The 21,479-nt window shown below is 44.9% G+C and overlaps 1 long non-coding RNA gene across 4 annotated transcripts; it reads right to left on the bottom strand.

Moving 5' to 3' along the window:
- Positions 1-8,713: 8,713 nt before the first annotated feature.
- LOC148225057 (uncharacterized) lies at positions 8,714-19,683 on the bottom strand. 4 transcript variants are annotated; one of them, XR_015799816.1, is made up of 3 exons: positions 16,174-19,683; positions 14,786-14,829; positions 8,714-13,395 (listed from the first exon to the last, which is right to left on the bottom strand). It is a non-coding gene; the product is annotated as an uncharacterized LOC148225057 (long non-coding RNA). The 4 variants fall into 4 exon arrangements; XR_015799805.1 differs by having other exon boundaries at positions 14,786-19,683; XR_015799845.1 differs by having other exon boundaries at positions 8,714-9,361; positions 14,786-19,683.
- Positions 19,684-21,479: the final 1,796 nt, after the last annotated feature.

Genomic DNA, 21,479 nt, shown 5'->3' with positions numbered 1-21,479 from the left:
GCTGGGAGGCAGAGTATGGATGGGAGGGAAGATGATAATTCTTTGGGAACAGTAGGCTCAGAAATCCCCTCTGGTAATTGACAGGTCTGGCTTACTCGCAGATTCCCCAGGACAATACCTGTCTATCTGGGTGGGAGAACCAAAACCCAGGAAATCCAGTAGCGAGAGTTAAGTCTTTGTGTGGTCATAATTTTTTAACTTCAAAAAATTATGTGCCCTTAGAAACCAGCCCCCTCTGGTAGTTGGAGGACTCCTTAGGGCTCTGACTAACATCAGTGATGTGTTTTATAAATTTAATACTTAGATTCAGCTAGCTAACTGCCAATAATTAGCACTTAACCGGAATTATTTGGCCTCTGAAAGTGAGAGTAGATACTCATCACACAGGGATGCTGCAAGCTTCCAAGTGTGTCTCATTCAAGTACTTCAAAACCTGTGATAGCAGGAAAGGCTCCACCCAAGGGGATCATCATTTGCACCATGGTGCTTGGAGGGTCTTGATCCACTTAACTATTTCCAAGGAACAGTTTACTGACAAATCAAAAACTTTACACCATCTTCCAGGCTCAGGAGAGCAAAGCTACCACTATATTATATGACTACACCACATAACCTCCAGACAGAATACGTTATTAGGATTTATTAGGTTATAATCCTTTTTTGATTAAAAATGATAAATCAGCTCATGTTTGATGTTAACCCATAAATGCATAGCACATGTCAAGCAAAGCACAGTGTACATGGCCCCTGGGCATGCATGGAGGCGCCCACCCTGCTGCTTCCATCGCTTTGCACAAAATAATGGACCCGATCAAAGGAGTGTGGCCCTCGCTGTGTCGGGGCCGTGGCTTTCAAGAGGTTAACTCTCAGAGATGGAGCATGCTAAGCTGTTGCGTTTGATTTATTGTCCCTCCTTTGTTCTTGCTTCTCCTCGAAACATAAAAGCTTGCAGCCCACAGACTCTTGACATTTCTTTTAAATGCTCTTGTCATTCAGAAATTGCCACAGTCATCTCCTGCAACTTTGCACTTAGTGTTCCCAGCCTGTTTGGGGTTACTTGCAGAAGTTGAAAAGGAAATACGAATAGATTACAGGGCTCAATCCAGCGAGGTGGAGAGTGTCCCAGCTCTGAACCAATAACACACTTAACCATTTACTTAACTTCCAGGGTGGGAGCAGTCTGACAGAACTGTGTGGCCAGTAACTGAATTATAATCTTGACAATGAGGTGCTGAAGAAGTGTGCAAAATAAAGAGCCACTCAGCTACCGGGGGCAGGTGAGCTGGGTGGGATTTTTACAGGATCTTGTTGATTAAGCAGCACAACTGTGGCTTGCACTGGAACTTGCCACTTCAATGCTTTTCTAAAAATCTCCCTCCGGGATCTGAGGTCAGGTTCCTGGGCACTTGGAATTCCCTCCTGCAGAGCACAGCTGCTCTTCTGCCCATCCTGACCATTCCACACAGGTCTCCCTTCCTCTGGCAGGTGAGGGATGAAGAGTCCTTCAATGTGCAAGACAATTCAAAAGCCTTGGAACTTATTACCCCAAACCCAAACAACTCCATGGGAAACTCATTCTCTGGGCTTTGTATCCATCTAGGGTTAAGAATAAAAGTTGAGGGCTAAAAATAAAAGTTAGGAAAGTCTTGAACTTTTGGGAAAGCACCTTTATTTGCTTCAAAGCAATGCAGGAATGCCAGGCTGGCAGGTGGAGCTTTCATACCTTTATGAGCCATTGAACTAACAGCACATTTTTTAGCTCTATTAGCTACATATATAAACAGTGATGGAACTAATCAGCTTGTAAATGGCTCCACACTCAATATGAAAACAAGCATAATATCACCTTCAATATTGCCTTCTGAAAGGCAGCCAAAGAGAGGGGAGACACTTTTCAGGACCTTCACCTGTCTCCTGACCTGAGTGGTGCTGTTGATCCCAGGTAGTGCTTGGGTTTGGTTTCTCACCTGTTGAGAAACCTTATCCTCCAACCATGAGCTCATGCCCAGGATAAATTCTCTGTGAACTTGTCCCTGTAAACGTTTATTTTTTTCTTTTCTTGGATATTTTATGCATTTATCCTTTTTGGTGAAATTTATGTTTTTGTGACTTATGCTTCCAAAATCCTTTTCTTTCAGCCCTGAGCTACAGGGAGCTTGAATAGTAGCCAGCTCTTCCAAGGACACATGGAACTCGTATTTCCTAGTTGAATCCTGACAGTTCACTGTGCAAGAAAGTTGTTTGGTTTTTTTTGGTTTTTTTTTGTTTCACACATGCTATAAATTGGAATAAAAATCTTAAGGTTTTCTAGTTGTTTCAATGAAAAGGTCATGCTAGGAAAACAAGGCAGGGTGGTGGCAGATGGGGGTTTCAGACATCCCCTGACAGATGAAAGGAATGGACCCAAGTTCTCAACGTCTTGAGTAAGTGAATGAAGACAAGGTATCCATGGGAAATGTGGTCCCTTCTCTTTTCACTCTAGGCTGTCAAATGCCGGAGTCCAGAGAGCACCTTACTTCTGGCTAGGGCATCCTGGATATTTTGGGCAGACAGGAGTGTGAGTATGGGACCCCCTGTGGGTGCAGGGGACAACAAAACTCCAGAGAGTCTCCTCAGATGAGTTTGTCAGGGAAATGGAGACACAGCTTTGCAGACATTTTAGCTGGATGGCTTTATTATTTTCCCAGATCTCTGAGTTCAGCTGAGGTTTCTTTACTTTGTGCAACTGCTGTTTTAAATGTTGCCCTTTGGGATTTGCAAGATGAGGCCTCAGGTGGCTTCAGGAAGCTGTGTTGCCCTGGAAAGGCACAGCTTTGTCTCAGAAATCCTGGGTAAGATAGCAGTGACAAGTGACATGAAAGGTGTGTTTTGCATGATGTACGTGGAAAAGCCAATTACATGTAATTAATGTTGGTTAAATGCTTTGAAGATGAAAAGCTTTTGTAGAAGTGTGATTAACATCTCTTCTGTCAAAATGATTGTCTTTCTAATGTTTTAAGAAGCTTAATAGCATGCTTCAGCTTTTCAATGTTTATCTCTGAGATGTGATGACCCCATGGAAAGCATTCACTGGAAAACTATATAAGAAAGGCCTTCAGTGGGAGTTGATGTTGGCCACAAACCAAGAGTAAAGACTGAGACACTGTGGGATAGAGATGATCTGCCTGCTGACAGCTCAGTATCTTACAGAAGTCCCTAATCACCAAACCAGTTGAACAATGCGAAAGTACTGTTTGATACAAGGCTTTAATTGTGAGTGCTCCCTGCAGGATGGCTCGTGGTGCCTATGGAAAGATGGTCTGTATGTGCTGGATCCAGGTTTAGAAGGGGCATGGTAAGGTGTACCAGCTCAGGCTTAGCAGGAGCCCAGCACCTGGCACAGGCCTGAACTGACACCTCCAAATGGGAATTTTGCCACCGGTTTCAATGAACACAAGAAATTACTACATTAACATGCACAAAAGTAAGCTGTTATTGACTGAAGGCTTATAGTCAATTGTCTTGCTCTGACATATTTTGCTTTCCACTGTAAATAAAGCGGATTTGATTGTAAACCACTCACAGGAGATGAGAAACAATAAGGGCCGGACACTGAACAATAGGCGTTCTGAGAAAACAGTGATTTCATACATTGGCAGTTGTTGTTATTTTCTGAAAATGAGTGCAGATGTTTTACTGTGCTGAAATCACTCAGGACTATCGTGGCAGAAAGAGGACACAGAGTAAATAAACTGGTGACAGGTATAATGAGAGGCATTCCATATATTTGCCTGTTCAGAGCTAGTTTATTCAAGAGAGCCCTGTTTTGCTTAGCACAGGCAAATCCTTGAGACCATCTAGAAGGAGTATCTTCCTGGAAAAAAAGAATTGTGCAAGATCATTTAGCAAGCCCAGGACTTCTGGATGACAATCAAATGGAATACTTAATTCTTTGTAAGCAATTCCTAGAAAGCATCAGTTCCCAGAAAAGACATATATGAAGGCTCTGCTCTTTATTTGCTGGTGGGGAAACACAAGAGCTGTGCCTCCAGTAGTGAAGTGAATGCCATTTGAATTGTTCTCGGTGCTGTTGCCAAGAAAAGTGTCCAGATATCACTGAACATCAGCCAGATAAAATTCAGGAAGGTTTGCAGGCCTATAGGAATGGCACAGATCATACACTTCTCCTCTCTCAGTTCGTTATATTCCTGTGTGAGCCAATCCATTTGGATTGGGATCAGTCCCTGCAGCTTTTCCCTGTTCAGTGAAGATTGCCAGATAGCTCTGAGTTGCTGGGACCACCTTCTTCTCCAATGTCCAGCCAACCTGGCAAAACCTTTCCCTGCACTGCCCTCCTGGCAGTGGTGGGTGAGGGTGTGCTGGGGTCAGTATTGGGATCAAATATTGCAGCCATATTTACTCTTGAGCAGCACGACAGTGCCACTCTGAGCTGTCATCCTTCGGGACAACTTTCTTGAGGTTCAACAGATCCCTCAGAAGCATCAGTGATGAGGGGTGGGGGCATCCAGGACTCACAAAGTGCCACCTGTACCCAGTGCAAGGTCTGTGCTTGCCTTGTCAGTCCACACAAGGCAAACCAGGTGAGACAACTTCAGCTTCACTTGGACCTGCTAACACATGGGGAAGATGGATGAGGTCCTCAGGGCTTATCTCTGTCAGTTCACATTTATTAATACTTTGTCTCTTTGCCTTCCCTGGGATTTTACCTCAGGTTAATTACTCTGTATTTGCTAATGCCATGTAGGAACACGCTTTTGTTTCCCCTGGTGAAGAGAAGCTGGATCCAGAGAAGAATTCACTTTTCCTGCAGCTTGCTGGAGCGCTGGCATCTTTGTTATTCAAAAATGCAGTTGGAAAAAATATCAAAACAATTCCCATGAGACTGTCGCTGCAGGTGAGGGTTTATACCCTCTCCCACCAGGCACCAAGCAATGATGCTGAAAACCAGCCCTGCACTTATCGCTGGTATTTATTGTGATCAGACTTTCAAGTCCACCACCTTTCCTAAACACAAAATGCCCAGAAAAAGAGTTTTAGAGAGAGAACTGCAAGACAACCTTTAGCTCAAAGGGAGGCATGTGATAACTTCAGCTTTTGTTCTTGTGACCTGCCCTTGCAAGACTGAAAAGAGCTTTGAGCACACACCCAGGAGAGCAGGAAATCTCTCCTAGGGATCACTTGTAAAATGGCCCGGTTTGAAAAACATGCTGCAGAAAGAATGAAGCCTGACTGCAAAGGAGAGCGGGGGTTTTTTTCACCCGTGAATAGGATTTCGAACTAGCAGCCAAAGTGAATCATTATACATCCTTGCCATATGCCACTTTCAATCAATAAGGCCTTATGCTCTGCTAACAATCATCCTAAACTATACCTACTAACTAGAATGCACATTTTTGTAGTAATATTCCATGCACGTCAGGGCACACAGACTGCAAACAGTTGAGAGTGATCACAGCCGAGGGGAGATGGCTTCTGAAACAACGTGTGGACACACACCACACTGTACAGGCTGCCACTCTTACACGTGTAGGCTGGTTTTTTGCTTTTTGCTCCTACAGTCTGATGGGTTTTTTTCTCTCTTTCAAGCACACGCTTTCTTGATGACCCAGACAGTTTATTTCCTGATGGCCCAAGACTTCCTCAGAAGCAGCTGATGCTCGGAGGATAAGGTGCAGCAATAGCCACGGGGGATGAGATATGGCTACAACAGGACCCCTTCAGTCTGGAGGGAGATGACAGCAGTCATCATGAACTAATCATCAGTATGATGAGTTCACACCTGAGCTAATCTCCCTGTGAAGATATGAAAACCTGCTATAAAAGAGACACAGGTTTTGAGGCATGTGGTGCAGGAGCAGGAAGCACAGACTTTATTTCCTGCTGAAAACAGGGCACCTCTGTTTCCCACCTGCTGTTTCTTTTATCTACTTAACATTGCAGACTCCTCCTGAGAGGTGTCATTTCTCCAAAGATACTGAGCTTGCTGAAGGAGTTATTGACTGAAATGCCACATTTTGAGCTACTCAGAGCAGCCAAGTCCTGCACCACGGGCACGAAGCTCTCGGCAGGTTCACCCCAATAAAGCAGAAATCTGCTCTTGGGCAGGTCAGCTGCGGCTCCCTTGCAAGGCAATGGAGAGCCAGTCAATACTGTTGATGGAGTCTACAGTGATTCATCTCTTCCTAAAGGAGATGCTTAAAACAGAGCAGATGAATGGCATAATAAACCCACTTATTTCTCTTTGCTGCCTGGAAAGCCCAGCGTGACAGCTCACACTTAGGAGTGAGCTGATCCTAATTCCTCACAGCCTTCCCCTGCCCTGGTGCTCTCAGTGCACCTCCTTTGGTGGTGCAGCTCTCCCTGTACCCTGCAGTGCACAGAGATTTACAGCTGGACTGCAGGATGCCAGGGCAGAGAGGCCGTCCCAAACTCAGGTAGCTGAAACATTCCACCCCTGAGCAGCAGCTCACAGCCCCTGTGTGCCCCTAAGCCCCCAGTTCCACACGTGAGCCAGAGCCACAGCACTGTGTGAGCTGGGATTGCATCAGCCCTGGGTGTCTGGCAGTGCAGAGCCCCACATAGACTATACAAAGTCCTGATGACTAAGGAACCTGGATTAGCAGAGCATGTGCAGTATGGCAAGTCCTAATACAATGCCCTTCAGATGCTACCACATCAAAACCCCTTCTATCTTCTTCTCAAAGAGTGAATTTAAGCTTTGCTTGTTCCTGTTTTATATCCAAAGGCTGTTTCTGCAACCCTTGTGTAGATAATTGCACATGGTCTATGTGACAATCTTCCTGAGTAATCCTTGCGTGTTCTGTAAGGTTCAACATAAAAATTCGTTGCTAATCAAAGGGCATTGCTGCTCGGATGTTCCTGTCTTGCAAAATTACCCCCAGCCAATCAAAACTCCTTCAAACAACTCCTGTCTATGCTTTTTGCTTTGCAACCTTGTTTCCTGTGGGTTAAGGTGGGAAAGGAAAACGTGCTTACCTTGGAGCACAAAGCTGTGCAGCTTTGGGTGTCAGTGATACCTCCAAAATACAGCTGAGGTGCTGCAGTGCCCCTTTCCTGGCTTTCTGTGCAAGTACCCATCCATAATAGCATCATCTGTTGCAAAGGTTTCACTTAGTTTCTTCTTGTCTGACACAGTGTGCACTCATTGAATCGAGAAATCTTTATTCCTCAGACAATTCCTCTTGCCTTTGATGAAGATTTGCAATCCTGGAAGGACTGTGCAAAATTTATACTACTAATTTATCATATTTGGAGATATTAATGATGTACAAGCTACTGAATTCTGTACCAGAGAACTGGCCAAAACTGCTGCAGTTATATGTGAAGTAAATATACATGATCAAAGGGTTACTTCTGGCTTGAAAAGGCATTAATACTACTAATATCAACTGAAGTAATTAAATCACATGTATTTGTTTAAGTACGTAGTGTAGAAGTTGGCCCTATGGCATCCTCTCCCTTCTTTTTAACATCCATAAACATTTAGAAATTGGTGAGATCTTTAGGAATGACGGCAGTCAAGGTGGGCAGAAAATAAGTTTTGCCATCACAAGAATGCTCAAGATCATCAGGGATGAAATCTCCAAATCACAGCCGCAGAACCCGATCCCCACAATGACAAAACCAGACAGTCCCATCTAGTTTCACATCTGGAAAACACAGACAAACACCTCCTGACACGTTTGGCTGCTGTTTCTGGCCGATACGAGAAGCATCTGCTCCCAAAGCAGCCCTGCACCCCTGGGGACCCTGTGAGTGCATGGATGGGACTGCAAGTCCTTCCTTATGGTAAAGCCAACAGATGGCTTTAGCTGGGGCTGAGCAGACAAGGTGGTGGATATTTCACACAGAAAAGTTCCTTTTATGTGATTTCAAAGGGCTGTGGCTGGTGGAAAGATGGATTTGGATTTGCCTCTGGCGATTTCTCCCTGTGGTGTCCCCAGGCAGGACACGTTGAATATTTGGGACACAGGGCTGCTTTCTCACACGTGTCCTCTCTGACTTTGCAGGAAGGATGGCACCTATTGAGATAATTATTCCATTACTCCACACTGCACCCAGAAGAGCAGCTCAATCTCCTACATCAGTGTGCTTTGTCACACGCAGCCAGTGGGACTGGCTCTGCACGGACATGTTGGGCTGCATTCGGAGCAAACTCAACTCCCTGAGCTGCAGCTAATTAGAGGGTGCTTCCAGTGGGTGAGAGAAGAGCTTTAGCCAAACTGTGATCTCCAGCCAGACTTCAAATCCACACCCCCAGTAACAGCACAAGTGTGTTTCCTACCCTGTGCAGACATTTATTAGTATTTGTGTGTTGTCAGTTTTTTCATCCCTCATTTCCCTTTTACATAGTTTTATTTTTCCCAGTCAATAAGAGTGATTTTATTGTTCTTAATTAGATTTCTTTAGGTTTCCCATAGTAATTAATGCACTTTTCTTCAGCAGTATAACCTATTACAGTAGTTAAAATATTAAATCATGACTGTTGCCAGATGTAAGGGAACAAGAAACATAGGTTTTTCAATAACCACTTTGTCTTCATCTTTTGAATTAGTTTGCAGCCTGCTTTACATTTTTGGGTAAGTAATAAGATTTGTTGATTTGAATGAAGAACGATATAAAAATAAATTGCATTGTACTTTTAATTACATAGTCTTAATTTTTTGTGGTGACACTCCAGGCTCTCATATAATGTTGTTTAATGTTTACATCTCTTTATTGATTTGATAATTTAGATACAGAAATGCGGTTTAATTTGCAAATTTCAACATTCATTGTCGGGGTGCTGTGCTCATTAAGGAATCAGGGGAATTCTGCATTTCCCCCCATCTCCTCCACGCACACACAGGGACGTATATTCTGTATTTGTTTCTTTCTTAGGCAGCAATTCTTCACTACAGAGACTTTTTCTTCTCCACCATTGTGCAACCATGAACCTCCCTGTGCTTGACATTTCAGACCAGGGGGCTGGGTGTGAAATGGGCTGCGGCTCCAGGGAGCCCTTTTGTTGAAGATAGTGCTGGGTAGTGGACACATCAGCCTTGATGGGGGTTTTTTTCACCTGGGAAGTCAAAAACCCTGACAGAACTTTGAGTCTGCCCTCCCCACTGCAGAGGGCATGGTGGAAACAGATCTTGCAAAACTCCACAGAAAATGTGGGATGAGCCCCAACATCTCTAACTCACCTCTTCACTCACCTCAGCTGTCCTGGAACGGAGCCTTGGACATCTCTCCATCCTACCCCAGGCACTGTCAGCCCCTTGGCGAAATTCCACCTCTACAAACCATTTTTGAGGTGGTGGTGGTTTAGGTTTAGTGCTCCAAGCATATTTCAGAGTTTCTACAAGTTAAGCAAAATTAAATTTTCTTTCAAAAATCCATCACCACAAAACTGTTTTCCCCTCCTCTTCATTAATGATTTACTTTCTGTGGAATAAATGCACCAACTGAGGACAGAATCATTATTAAAATCTCAGTTAACAACACAATATTACTTGGGTCCTTTCATTTCCTCCACTATTATAAAATTCAAGATTCATTTCACTTATTAATATTAGCAATCTATTTTTTTTTAATTTTGATCAGGCACAAATTAAAAGGGGAATGATATTATGGAACTGGCACTAGAACTTATTCCTTTTTATTCTTTTTTGCAAAATTTGCTTTTTCTCTTCTATCAGTTCTTTCTTTGCATCTGATACTGCCTTCTTTTGCATTGATATTCTGGGTGACCTCATTTGATACCTGGCATTACTCCCATGGAAGTCAACTGGAAGAAGCCAAGAAAATTTATTGGAAGGTGATTAAAATTAAGGGTCAATGAAGAGAAAGGCTGGCACATGGGTTTGGGAGCAGGGGAGCTGGACTCTGGTCTGAGCCCTGCCATGAAATTGCTCTGTGACTCTGTGCAAGTCATTTTATTTCTCTGTTCTGCAGTTTCCATGCGTTTAAAATGGGAACAGGAGTGTTTGCTGCTCATTGTTCAAGTCTCCCAGCAAATAAAACGTGATGTATCAGGGCTAACTGAGCAGGCAGGCACGGACCCTTCTCTCAGGAAAGCTGTGTCCTAGAGCAGCAGCAGACAGTGAGGACAGGGCAGAACAGAGACACACTATTTTTTTTGAGGGCTTACAAATTGCTCCTGTTCCCTTTATAACAGATCATTGTCACTGGGCTCTAATGAGATTTCCCTTGTGCCTCTGTAACACTAAATATAACTTATGATATTTCTCACATGCAGTATCTCCTTGTGAAAGAAAAGCTGGATTTTCAATCCTTTAGAATAACTAACTTCTACAGTTATGGCACACGTATTTCTCAGCTTGATTCTGTGCCCCCCACAATCCTGGGAGCTGCACATCAGCTCAATATGCATTTGATTGCTCTTGCAATCCTCTTGATTACAAACAGGGGATTGCTATTGTGGCAGGACTTCCCAAACGCTGAAGAACTGAATTCCAATGATTTCAGTGACAACTGGAAGAAATAGAAAAAAAAAAACAGATGGATAAAACCCTTTAAGAGGCTCCCAGTACAATCAACAACACCGCAACCATCCCTGCAAGAGCTTTGTCTAACAACTTCCTGCAGTGCCAATTCCACAAGAGCCTGTGGGAATATCCCTGAGCTGAACTATCCTGCAAAATTTTTCCTTTCACCTATTGCTCCTGCTGCAGCTGAAGCCCATTACTCACCCCACTTGCAGAAGGCACAAGGACACATTGTGCCACTCCTCTTTGCATCAGCCTTGCACGTATTTGGCAACTTGTTTTGTCTCAGCTCAGTCCCCTCTTCAGCCACATCGTTCTCTCTCTCTCTCAGCTTTACCTCAATGCAAGTGTTCTACACCTCCAGCCACTCTTTCTGCACCCCTTTGGGCTTTCCCAGCTAAGCCATGTGATTCCTGAGGTGTGGAAATTGTCCTTGAGAAATGGAGAAGGTGAAATGGAAAAGTTGCCCCATGTCTTCTGCCCCTCAGAACAGGCATCCCAGGAGAACTGCTGGATTTTTGCTGCACTGGGTTTCTGCTGTACTCCCAAGCACCACAGTCCTGGATCTTTTTCCCCATGGCAGAAGCCTGGCCAATTGCTCTTCATCTTGCATTTGAGAAATTGATTTTAACTCCTCTGCCAGGGAGTGCAACATTTTAATTACTTCTGTGGATAAAGTCTGTTGTTCCCATTCTGATCTGGACTTAAGAGATAAGTAAAGCAAAGCCTATCAGAAATTCTGCAGAATCTTGAGCTGGAACCCAGGATACCAGAATACCCCAACCAGTACCTCTACCATGTCCTTCACCATTTTCATCCTCACCTCATGCTATGCTTTTTTTAAAAAAAAATCATATTTCTCCCTCCATCTTTACTGAATTCTTTTCTCACCTGGTATTAGAAGTCACTTATAAGCATTTGAACAAATGTAGGTGAATAATTAAGGGCCTGTGCAACATCCCACAGCATGGATAGGCCACAAGGATAGAAAACAGATTGTGCCCTGTATTACTGATAATTTCCCAGCTGCCAGTACCTGTTTCTCAACACAAATGAGTGGCAAAAATAAAGAACAAGATCAGTGGCCTTTGGGAGCAAGAGAGGGCTGGGTGCACAAAGGGCCAAGAAAGTCAAGACATAAAATGCTTCCAAAGGACCTAATCCCTATTTAAGGAGCACCAAGACACCTAGAAATAGATAAAAACTTGAGGCTGGCTATAAAAATATTTCTGTTTCATTCGTCTGAAATCCATGGAGAGGCCCTGCCTATGCCAAGAACCCATAATACCCTGGCACCACAACCTGCAGGGCTGTCTGCTCTCACTTGTGAATACATTTATCACTGATAACGTGCCAAAATGTCCAAGAGCTGAATACTGGGCAGCACTGGGAAGGAAAGCGAGTTCTCATAGGCATGATTGGGTGCAGCAGGACTTTTTCTGTATCTGTGCTGGCAATGTTTCACTCTCACATCCCTACAAAACTGATGGACCAGTTACTGGGATCTTAACAGAATTGTTTTTATACTTCGTATTTGTTATGACACATGGAACGTTCTATGTAGAAAGTGCACCAAGACAGCTTGGCAAGAAAAAGTTGGTAGGCAGGCAAAGAGGCAAGACCAAGGTGGAAGCAGATGAAAGCCAGAAATGGCTTGGACTCATCCATCAGAGCTCTTCAGCATCCCAATGACCTGCAATGCAACTGGGAGGGATGAATCCAGAGAATCCCCAGAGCTGAGGAATGGATGAGAGGTGTTGGCATGGGAAGTCCAGGACTTCAGCAAGGAACTTTAGACTGTGAGATGTGGCTAAGCAGCCAAGGGATGGAGTGAGGGTCATGCTGCACAACCAGAAATACAAGGAAGGGACAAAAGAATTGGATTGCTTGGCTTTGGCAGGATGAAGACAGACAATCTTCCCATGTGAAAAGGAGGAATTGTTTCCCATGTGCTCAGTAAGGACCAAATTATATCAGGAAAGGCTGAGGCAAAACAGAAGGAAAAAAGTTCTGCAGGTGAAACTCTTAATGGCCTGGGAGGCTGAAGCATGGCAGGAAGAGGTTGGATGAGCATTTACCAGGAATGACATAGGTCAATTAACCACTGCCAAAGGGGGAAGATTGATGGGATGATATGTGAAGATCCATTCCAACGTTAGCTCCCTGCTGCACAGTGCCAGCATGTGGGATGAGCTTTGTCCAGGAGGGTTATACCAGCTTTTTCCCACAAGACAGGCATATTACGGTGTAAAAACCAACTCTGCTCCCAATAAAGAAAAAAAAGAAAACTACCTTGTTATAATGCCCAATTCATTACTCAATACCATGTAACACAATAAAGTTGCACTTTCAATCTTAGTGCATCTGCCTTGCTCTATTTATACTGTGGTCTTGAGTGTTTATCATCTCCTGCTAATGGCAATAGAGGATTTGCCACAAAAACTTAATTATTTGCCTTCTCTGAGAGGGTATTTTTCCTGATTAAAGCCTTCCTGAGAGCAAGGCAGGAAGCATTCAGCCCCACCGGGCATTCTTATACCCTAACCACTGAAATCTGGGACAAAGGCCAATAATCTGGGACAAACTCTAAAAATACACCAAACACTCCAGGACATATTTTATTGGTCCTTCCACACATGCCTTGAGTGTGTCAGGAGGCACAAGGCCACAGGTAGCAGTGAAAGTTAACCCTGCAGTGCAGTCCAGCTGGCTGCAGCAGGGATATGGATGATTTTCTTCAGCAAAGCCATTTCAAAGGGACGTGGCACCTCTGTAAGAACTTTCCTGTTGTTAAATCTTAATTGCAGCCAGTTTAAAAACGCCGAGTCGAGCTTTTTAAATAAAATACTGGAATCTGAAAGATGTTCTTCTGCCAACGAAACACCTGGGGAGAGAGGAAGGCGGGGGGGAGGGAGAGATGACAGGCTTTGGCTCTAGGCTGCTGTAGCCACCATATGTGCTTTAAATGAGCTGCATTGCACTTCCAGGTAAAACACCAACACCTGAACACAATGTGGGTAAATAATTCCTATCCTCTTTTACAGGGGATGGTAACTTAAGCAGAAAAGGTTGAGGAGCAGTCCGAGGGCTCTCTTCACTCTGCAGATTCAAGGGCTGTTGTATTTATATATATATGTTATATATGTTATACATGTATTTATATATATTCACATACATGTAATAGTACATATATATATATATATATATACACATGTATATATCTATTTATAGATGTGTATTTATATATCTATACATATAAGGGTATATGTTGTATTTCCAGGCTCTCTTTCAGGTGTTGCAAAACCCCAGAGGTTCTGCTGGCGGCCACCCAAAAGGCACAGAGTACTTCAGGCTGCCCTGCCCTGTCCCAAACACTCTCCAAGCTCAGGGCAGGTTTCACACCTGGCCCTTTCCCCAGTGTCAGCAACTCAGCAGCTCCCCATTTTCTGCAGTGCCACATCTTGGCTGGCCTCATGCCAACGATGGGGACATTTTCTTTAGCCCTCCTGCTTGTCCCTGTCACACAGAGGCTTTGTAGACGGCAAGAATGCAAGCAAAATGATCTGATGATGGACCTGCATTTATTTACCTTCAGCTTTTAATGGAAGGAGGACAGAATGCTTTATGGCCGCAGAGCAAGAGATTAATAGATTGCCATTACTGGAGGCTGTCAGTCAATAGGGTTGTCACCAAGAAGTGATTCCAGTATTACTACACCAATTTGGGAACACATTTTCCTGCCAGGCAACCAGGCAGTCTTAAACAGAAGGAATTTTGCTGCCGTGGCACTTGGTAAACTGTTTGAATGGTCACGTACCATCAGCTGGTAGAAATATCTTCTTTCCACTGAATTTAACCTGCATTGACTTCAACTGGCTGCAACACACGCTCTTGCAAGTTAGAAATATTTACTTTTTTATGAGCTACACCTCATCAATGCTGTTATTTATATTTTACAGGGAATCTGAGGCAGAGAGCTTAAAAGCAGGAGATGTCTAACTAAAGTTTAGGATTGCTGTTTGTATATTTGTATATTTATGTCTAAACTGTGCTTTTCCTGACTCCTGGTCACTGGCTTTGGAGCAGCCGGAGTTTTTGTACCTGAGGCTGAGGGAAGGCCCTCTGTGAGCTGTGAAAGCAGCACAGCCTGGTGTTTCAGGGGAATTGGAATGCTGGTTTCTCAGCACTAAAAGGCACAGTAGTGCTTGAGGGCATAAGACAAAGCTGGCAACCACAGTAGCCTTAAGTGCAGTGCATCTCAATGAAGAAAATACCTGAAAGGAACCTCAAACATCAGGCAGTCCTTTGGCAGTGTGACCTGGGTTAAAAAAGGATAGAAAATGCAATCATTTACCAATTAAATATTCACTGTCATTGCCGAATTAGTCATGTGGTGTCCATTATCCTTCTTGTCTGAGCACAGGAGTCTCCAAGAGTGTGGGTGTGCTTTGGTACCCAGCAAGCTGGCATGACTTGGGGTATGGATGAGAGCCTGGATTCTCCTTTTTGGGGGCAGGTAACACACCAATGGCACGGTCACTATCCAGCATCAGCTGTCCTCCAAAGCCTTCATGCAATTAAGTTCCCCACCCAAAAGGCCAGACAAGTTCTCTTGGATTTAAAGAGGAATAATTATACAACGACTGCTGGTTACAGTGGTAAAAATAATGAGCTATGCCTCAGAAGTCCCAACAAAATCCATGGATGAGTAAAATGACACTAAAGCTCCAACCTGAACAAAGCTTTGGCACGTGGCTCTGATGCCAGCTGACATGTGCCAGGGGCTGGTATTTACACTCTAATCAAAACGCAGCTGAAAACCAAGGGAAAAATTCAAATTCTGGGGGACAGCAGAACTGCTGGATTGTGGGCATTTCAGTAACAAATCCCTTTGCTCCGTATATTCCCTGCTAATTTGTCAACATCTGATGCCTTGCTCTTTAGTCTGGAGCTAAGAAAAGCTATCAAAAAATATAGTTTAGGGCCCATTCTGTCTGCTGTATCACTTGCTATTTTTTGCCAGCCGCACTGAAGCCAGACTGCAAAGGGCAAATTTGTCAACATGAGTGGGCTTTTTTAGTGTGAAGCCCAAGGGCTCCTACAGACAGTAGCAAAGACTATCTGCATCCACGTCTGGAAGTTCAGGCTCTGATTTCAAGCTGCTTCAAATATAGAAATTCCAGCAAAGTTAATTGTAGCTGCATTATGGAGAGGTGACAGCAGCGAGTCCTTAGAAAGCTGGGGAAGGTCTAAATCTGCCTCAGTCATGTTCCTTTTGGAGTTGGGCAAATCCTGGGAGCAGAGGATATTACCCAGACTAATACTGGGTAAAAACCCTACTGGAAAATTGGGCCAGTGAGATTTCATTTGGTTGACCACACGGTAACAGCATTCCTTGAAAATAAGGACAAAGCTCTTTAGCAAAAACTTTTCTCCACATGTTGAGAAACTGTGCAACATCACCCTGCTGTATCAACTGGTCTGTGCTTTTAAAAGCTTCCTAATTCTGCTCACAGCTGAGAACTTGCCTTACCGTTATATTAAGAAACAGCTCCATAGTGTGGGTTGGTTATTACCGGGAAGCACTTAATTACAATAAAATATGTAGTTAAAGTGACAATTTATTTACTCAAGGTTATGAATATAAATTGGTTTTTCTTACCCATGCATTTTGAAATGGGGAAGTAAAGGCTGGGATCCCAGGAGTTTCTTTAGGCTGGGTGATTTTCTGCAAGTAGCTTTAGGGACCAATGTGGAAAGTGAAGCCTGTGAACCAGTCTGCTGCCTCCAGGCCACAGCACACAGTTCCCACCTGTTGCAAGTAATGTGAGTTTTGCTTAAGGAGTCTGGAAACGAGTCCCTTTAATTGCACCAGAGCTCTGTAACCTGCAATGAACCAACGCTGAGCTGAAAAATAAATCCCCGTTAGTGAACACTTGAAGAGATAAAGAAAATGTTGGGCCCTCTCTTCCCAGTATTTTCCATGTTTTATAACACCTCTGTCAGTCTAAATATCCATTCACCGAAGAAATTGCACTTCACAAGCGCTACAATAGGATTTTAAGATAAATGACATGCGAGCACTGCAGTTTTGTGCAGGCTTAAGTGATCCAAGTATCTTAATCACGTGCACGGTATCAAAATACATGAATTTGACTTCTTACAAGAGTCACACGAGAACGATTGAGCATCATACGAGGCTGTAAAGCATAAACCATCTCAGCTAAAATTTATTTGAGCACGGGACAGTTTTCTAACTGTTAAGTATAATTATTTAAAAGCAATCTGAGCCGTGCAGCTCTAATGATAAGTGAAAACCGAAAACAGCTCTTGAAAGCGCTGCTGGTAAGGGCACTTCTTGCAAGCACTGCCTGCTCTTAGCACTTGCTGCCTTTATTCACCACTGTTTCCGAAATTCTTGGAAGGCTGATGAAGTTTTTAAGTGTCATCTTGCCAAAGCTGTAACATTATCTCCAGCGACAATACTCACTCCTGGGCTTTTGTGTTGTAAATAGGGAAAACATTTTAGCTTTTCGGGTGGGTAAACACCCGCCTGTGATTATGATATGATTAGGAAGTGCAACCACCTTCTAGAAAGTAAAAAAAAAAAAATTACAATCATATTAGTTCCATTTGTGGCAGAACAAATTGATAATTTTAAAAAGTGTAATTTCAGCCCTAGATTTGAAAGACATAGAAGGCTGAAGAAAATGGTGTGACACATCACTGTCATCTGCACTCATTGAATGTCAAGGTTAAAACATGGTGGATAGAAGTTTTTGGTACTAACACTTGTGACCCTTAGTGCTGCTAAATCCCACAATTCTACAACTGGATCGCTGTATAACTAATACGGATATCTTCTATAAAAACATAACTTTAGGCTTGAAAACAACCAAAGAGAAACACAAAATGAGTGATAAATGCAACATCACAGGGTTACATGTTGTTAAGCACAAACTCTTAGAACAACGTGACCTAAATGATAATATATTGTGGGATCAAAGCTAGAATTTTTTTTTTGCAGGTCAGACCCCTAAATATGTATTTAGAGTTGAACTTGGAGAAAAATGTATTGTGTGTGGATATGACAATTTGTACTTGATTTTTTTTCTGCAAACAAGATGGGAGGCAATTTAATAAATGAAACTTCAGGGTGTTATTCAGCAAAAAAATCCCCCTGGGTGGATGGGTTTGGCCGTGCCCCCGCAGCAGGAGCTGTGCAGAAGGGCCAGGCTGTGCCTGTCTCACCGGGTGGCTTTAGGACAACATCCGAAACACCCCGAGCCCGTTTCCTCAAAAGCGATGACAGCCGCGTGATGAACGCGCTCCGAGTCCCTGCCTGCACAGCAGCGACCCAGGTGCTGTGAAAGGCGGCTTTTCATAGCACAGCGATTAAAAATAGGAGCAGAGCTGGCCAGGGAGTGCTCAGAGCCCGGGCAGGGACGCAGCCCAAGCGATCCTGTGTTCCTCACCCCGCCTGCTCCCGAGGGCTGATGTTTTCTTGGACTCGTTTTAGCTAATCGTGGGGATGCTGGTGCAGTGAAACACTAAGTCGTGTTTTATCACCCCACACGTTTCTCCGCGCTTCAGCCACGTGGTAGCTGCTTAACAACTTATTCCCCAGATGAAATAAGCAGAAACATTGACCCATTATTTGTTTTCGAATGAAATAAGCAGCTTTGTAGGAAATATTGACCCATTATTTGTCACTTGAGGTTCCAAATGCATCTTGAGCTGCTGCAGCCCACAGCCAGGACATTTACTTCTCCTTTGACAACTGCTTTGCATTCCCTTTCACATCTTGCCTGGCCTTCTCGGTGATTTTTGCCACAAGCAAGTGACAAACATTTTGGTGGCAAACGCAGTCCTCACTGTGTGCAGATTAAGAAGCAACAAACCCAAACCCCATTTGTGTGTTTCTAAATAAACAGTGATCACCCCTGACCCATCCCTTTGACAGACACATCTTATTTTCTATTCTTGGTTTCACCAGCTGTGTGGCAATACCCACCTTGTTTTATCTGTGCCATAGAACTCGATCTTTGTGGGCTTATTTTTCCACACTTTTAGCTCTAAAAATTATTTTCTTGAGCCTTTTACATAGCTTTACTAATTGCACTACCCTTCAGTGCATGTGTTAGCCATAACTTTTCCCCCCAAGAGTATCGTGTTTAAAGTCACAGCCACTGTATTCCTGCCAATGTATTCCTCTTAACTTACAGGAAACCTATGAATGAGGTATGATACCATGAATGATACTATTAATCACTTTATTGCAACTGTACCCTGGAATCCCATTCACTGAGACCTTGTTACGCAAGTGTTGTACGTATATAAAAACAGTCTCCAGCTTCAAAGTGCTTACAAGCCTTTGTAAAAGCCTCCTGAAGTTTTCTGTGAACTTGTCACTGTAAGAAGGAAAAAAAAAAAAAATTACATGTTTCTTCTTGGAACAAAATGCTTCTCAAACTTTTAGAAGAATGATTCATATTTACTCTTATCTCCCTCCAGAGGAAAAAGAAAATGAGTTTAGGAATATTTTCAGCCTTAGTCCCCATCGGATGAATTTGAGGGAGCTGACCTGCGATTCACTGCTGTGCACAGCATCATCTGTGCCACATTCCTTTCTCCAATGAGTCAGTGGACCTCGCAGACCCAAAGTTTTGAGAATGACCCAAATTCAGCATCTCCTCCTTTCTCTTCCTTCCCCTTAAGACTCCTTTGGTGCTCCCTATAGCCATATTATTTAGTTGGAATTAAAATAAATCGTGGAGAGTGTTCAATTCCTGCAATCCTGGCAATGGAGAAAACCTTATTAACCCTGAAAAGGCCTAAAAATGGATTCTGCTGAGGTGTCCCTTCTGCCCTGGGGACCCTGGACACTGTCACTGAGCCATTGCTCCTGCTGGATCTTGGGGTCAAGGGGCTGTTGGGGTGCAGGGGGCTCCAGGACATGAGCAGAGCACACATTCCCACTGCCTGGGATTGTTTTTTCTACAAGGACACCGTTTATTCCTGGCCCTGGTGGGGGCTGTGCTGCCCTCTCTGCTGGGAAGGCAAAGGGACAGAGAATTTCTTCAAGACAATGAGATGGCTTTGCCCTGTGCTACCCCACTGTCCACCCCATCCTCAGCCCTGCCCTCCACCATTCCTTGATTCTTAAAACCTCCCCCACCAGCCCCCTCTGCCACCCCTTGCCCCTGTTTGCACTTCTCCCACTCCCTGCTCCTAAAGACCTCAGTCATCCCCTGCCCCTAAACCTGCCCCCCTGCAGCCTCCTGCTCCTAAACCTCACAACAGTCCCCTGTCCCTATCCACACACACCCTCTGCCTTCCCCTGGCCTGATCCATTTCCCTAAACCTCACTCTCAGCTCCTTCCACCATTCCCTGCCCTATTTGCACTTCCTGCAACCCTCTGACCCTAAACCCCCTAAGTCATCCCTGCCCCATAACCTGCCCCAGCCACACACACATACCTTCCACCACCCTCTTCCCCTAAACCTTCCTCTCCAGACACTGCCCCTAAAACTGCCCCCCTACCCCTAAATCGTCCCCCTTCTCCTAAACCTCCCCCCTGCAGCCCCTTGCCCCTAAACCTGCTTCTATCCATAATGCCAAGTTCTGTCCCTAAATCTCCCCCTTCCCCTAAACCTTCCCCCTGCAGCACTGTCCCCAAACCTGCCCCTATCCACACATATCCTTCACTTTGCCCTCTTCCTTAATCTTCTGCCCCCAAGCCTTCTGCCCCTAATTTTTTCTTGCCAGCCCACTAAACTATCCCCTGTCCTATTTGCATTTCCCCCCACTCCCTGCCCCATAGCCTCTTCCTGCCACTCCCATGCCCCTAAACCCGCCTGCTCCACACACACTCTCTGCCGCCTTCTGGCCCTAAATCTCCACTCCCAGTACCCTGGCCCTGAATCTCCACCTCCAGCCCCTGGCCCTAAAACTGCTGCGATGCCCACATCCCCTCAGCCACCCTCTGCCCCTAAACTTCCACCCCCGCCACAACCCTGTTCCTAAACCTGACCCTATCTGCACACACTCTCTGTACACTTTTCCCCTAAAACTCTCCCTCCAGCTCCTGCCCCTACAGACTCTCCCAAACGTCCCCCTGGCAGTGCACTGCCCCCATCCACACTTCCTTCTGTCTCCTTATGCCCCTAAATCTGCGCTCCTACCCTCTGCCCCTAAATCTCTCCTCTGCATCCCCCTGCCCATACCCACACTCATCTCCTCTGCCCCATTATGCAGCTAAACCTCTTCTTTGCATCCCCGCGCCCCTAAACGTGTTCATATCCACATACACACACCCTCTGCATCCCCCTGCCCCTAAGTCTGTCCATATCCACACACTCTGCAGCCCCCTGCCCCTAACCCCGTCCATATCCACATAGACCCCCTGCAGCCCCCTGCCCCTAAACGTGCCCATATCCACACCTCCCCTCTGCATCCCCTGCCCCTAACCCTGTCCATATTCACACACACCCCCTGCAACCCCCTACCCCTAACCCTGTCCATATTCACACACACCCCTGCCCCTAACCCTGTCCATATCCACACCTCCCCTCTGCATCCCCCTGCCCCTGCCGCTCTCCGCCGCCCCCTCCCCGGGCCTCCCCGCGGGGCGCGGCCGTGACGGGCAGCGCCTCTCCCCACTCAGCGCCGGCGGAGCCCCCGCGCCGCACCGCCCCCTCCAGCCCCTTTGTATCCAACATCCGGGTTTCCCCGCTGGCTCCGCGCTGGCTTCTCCCTTTTTTTAGAAGCCATTTTGGACGCGGTTCAGTTTTTTTTTTTTTTTTTTTATTATTAAAAGAAAACCCCAAAACAACAACAACAAACAAAACCCCAAACCCCATCAAACCTCTCTTTCCCTTCCTCCTCCACGTTGTGATTTTTTTTTTTATTTTCTTCTCCCGCCTCCCCATCCCGCACATGGCACCTCCCGCCGCGCCCCCGCGCCC

This window comes from Sturnus vulgaris, chromosome 1 (genome assembly GCF_052056855.1).
Source record: "Sturnus vulgaris isolate bStuVul1 chromosome 1, bStuVul1.hap1, whole genome shotgun sequence".
NCBI lineage: Eukaryota > Metazoa > Chordata > Aves > Passeriformes > Sturnidae > Sturnus > Sturnus vulgaris.
This window is presented reverse-complemented; position numbering and strand designations above follow the sequence as displayed.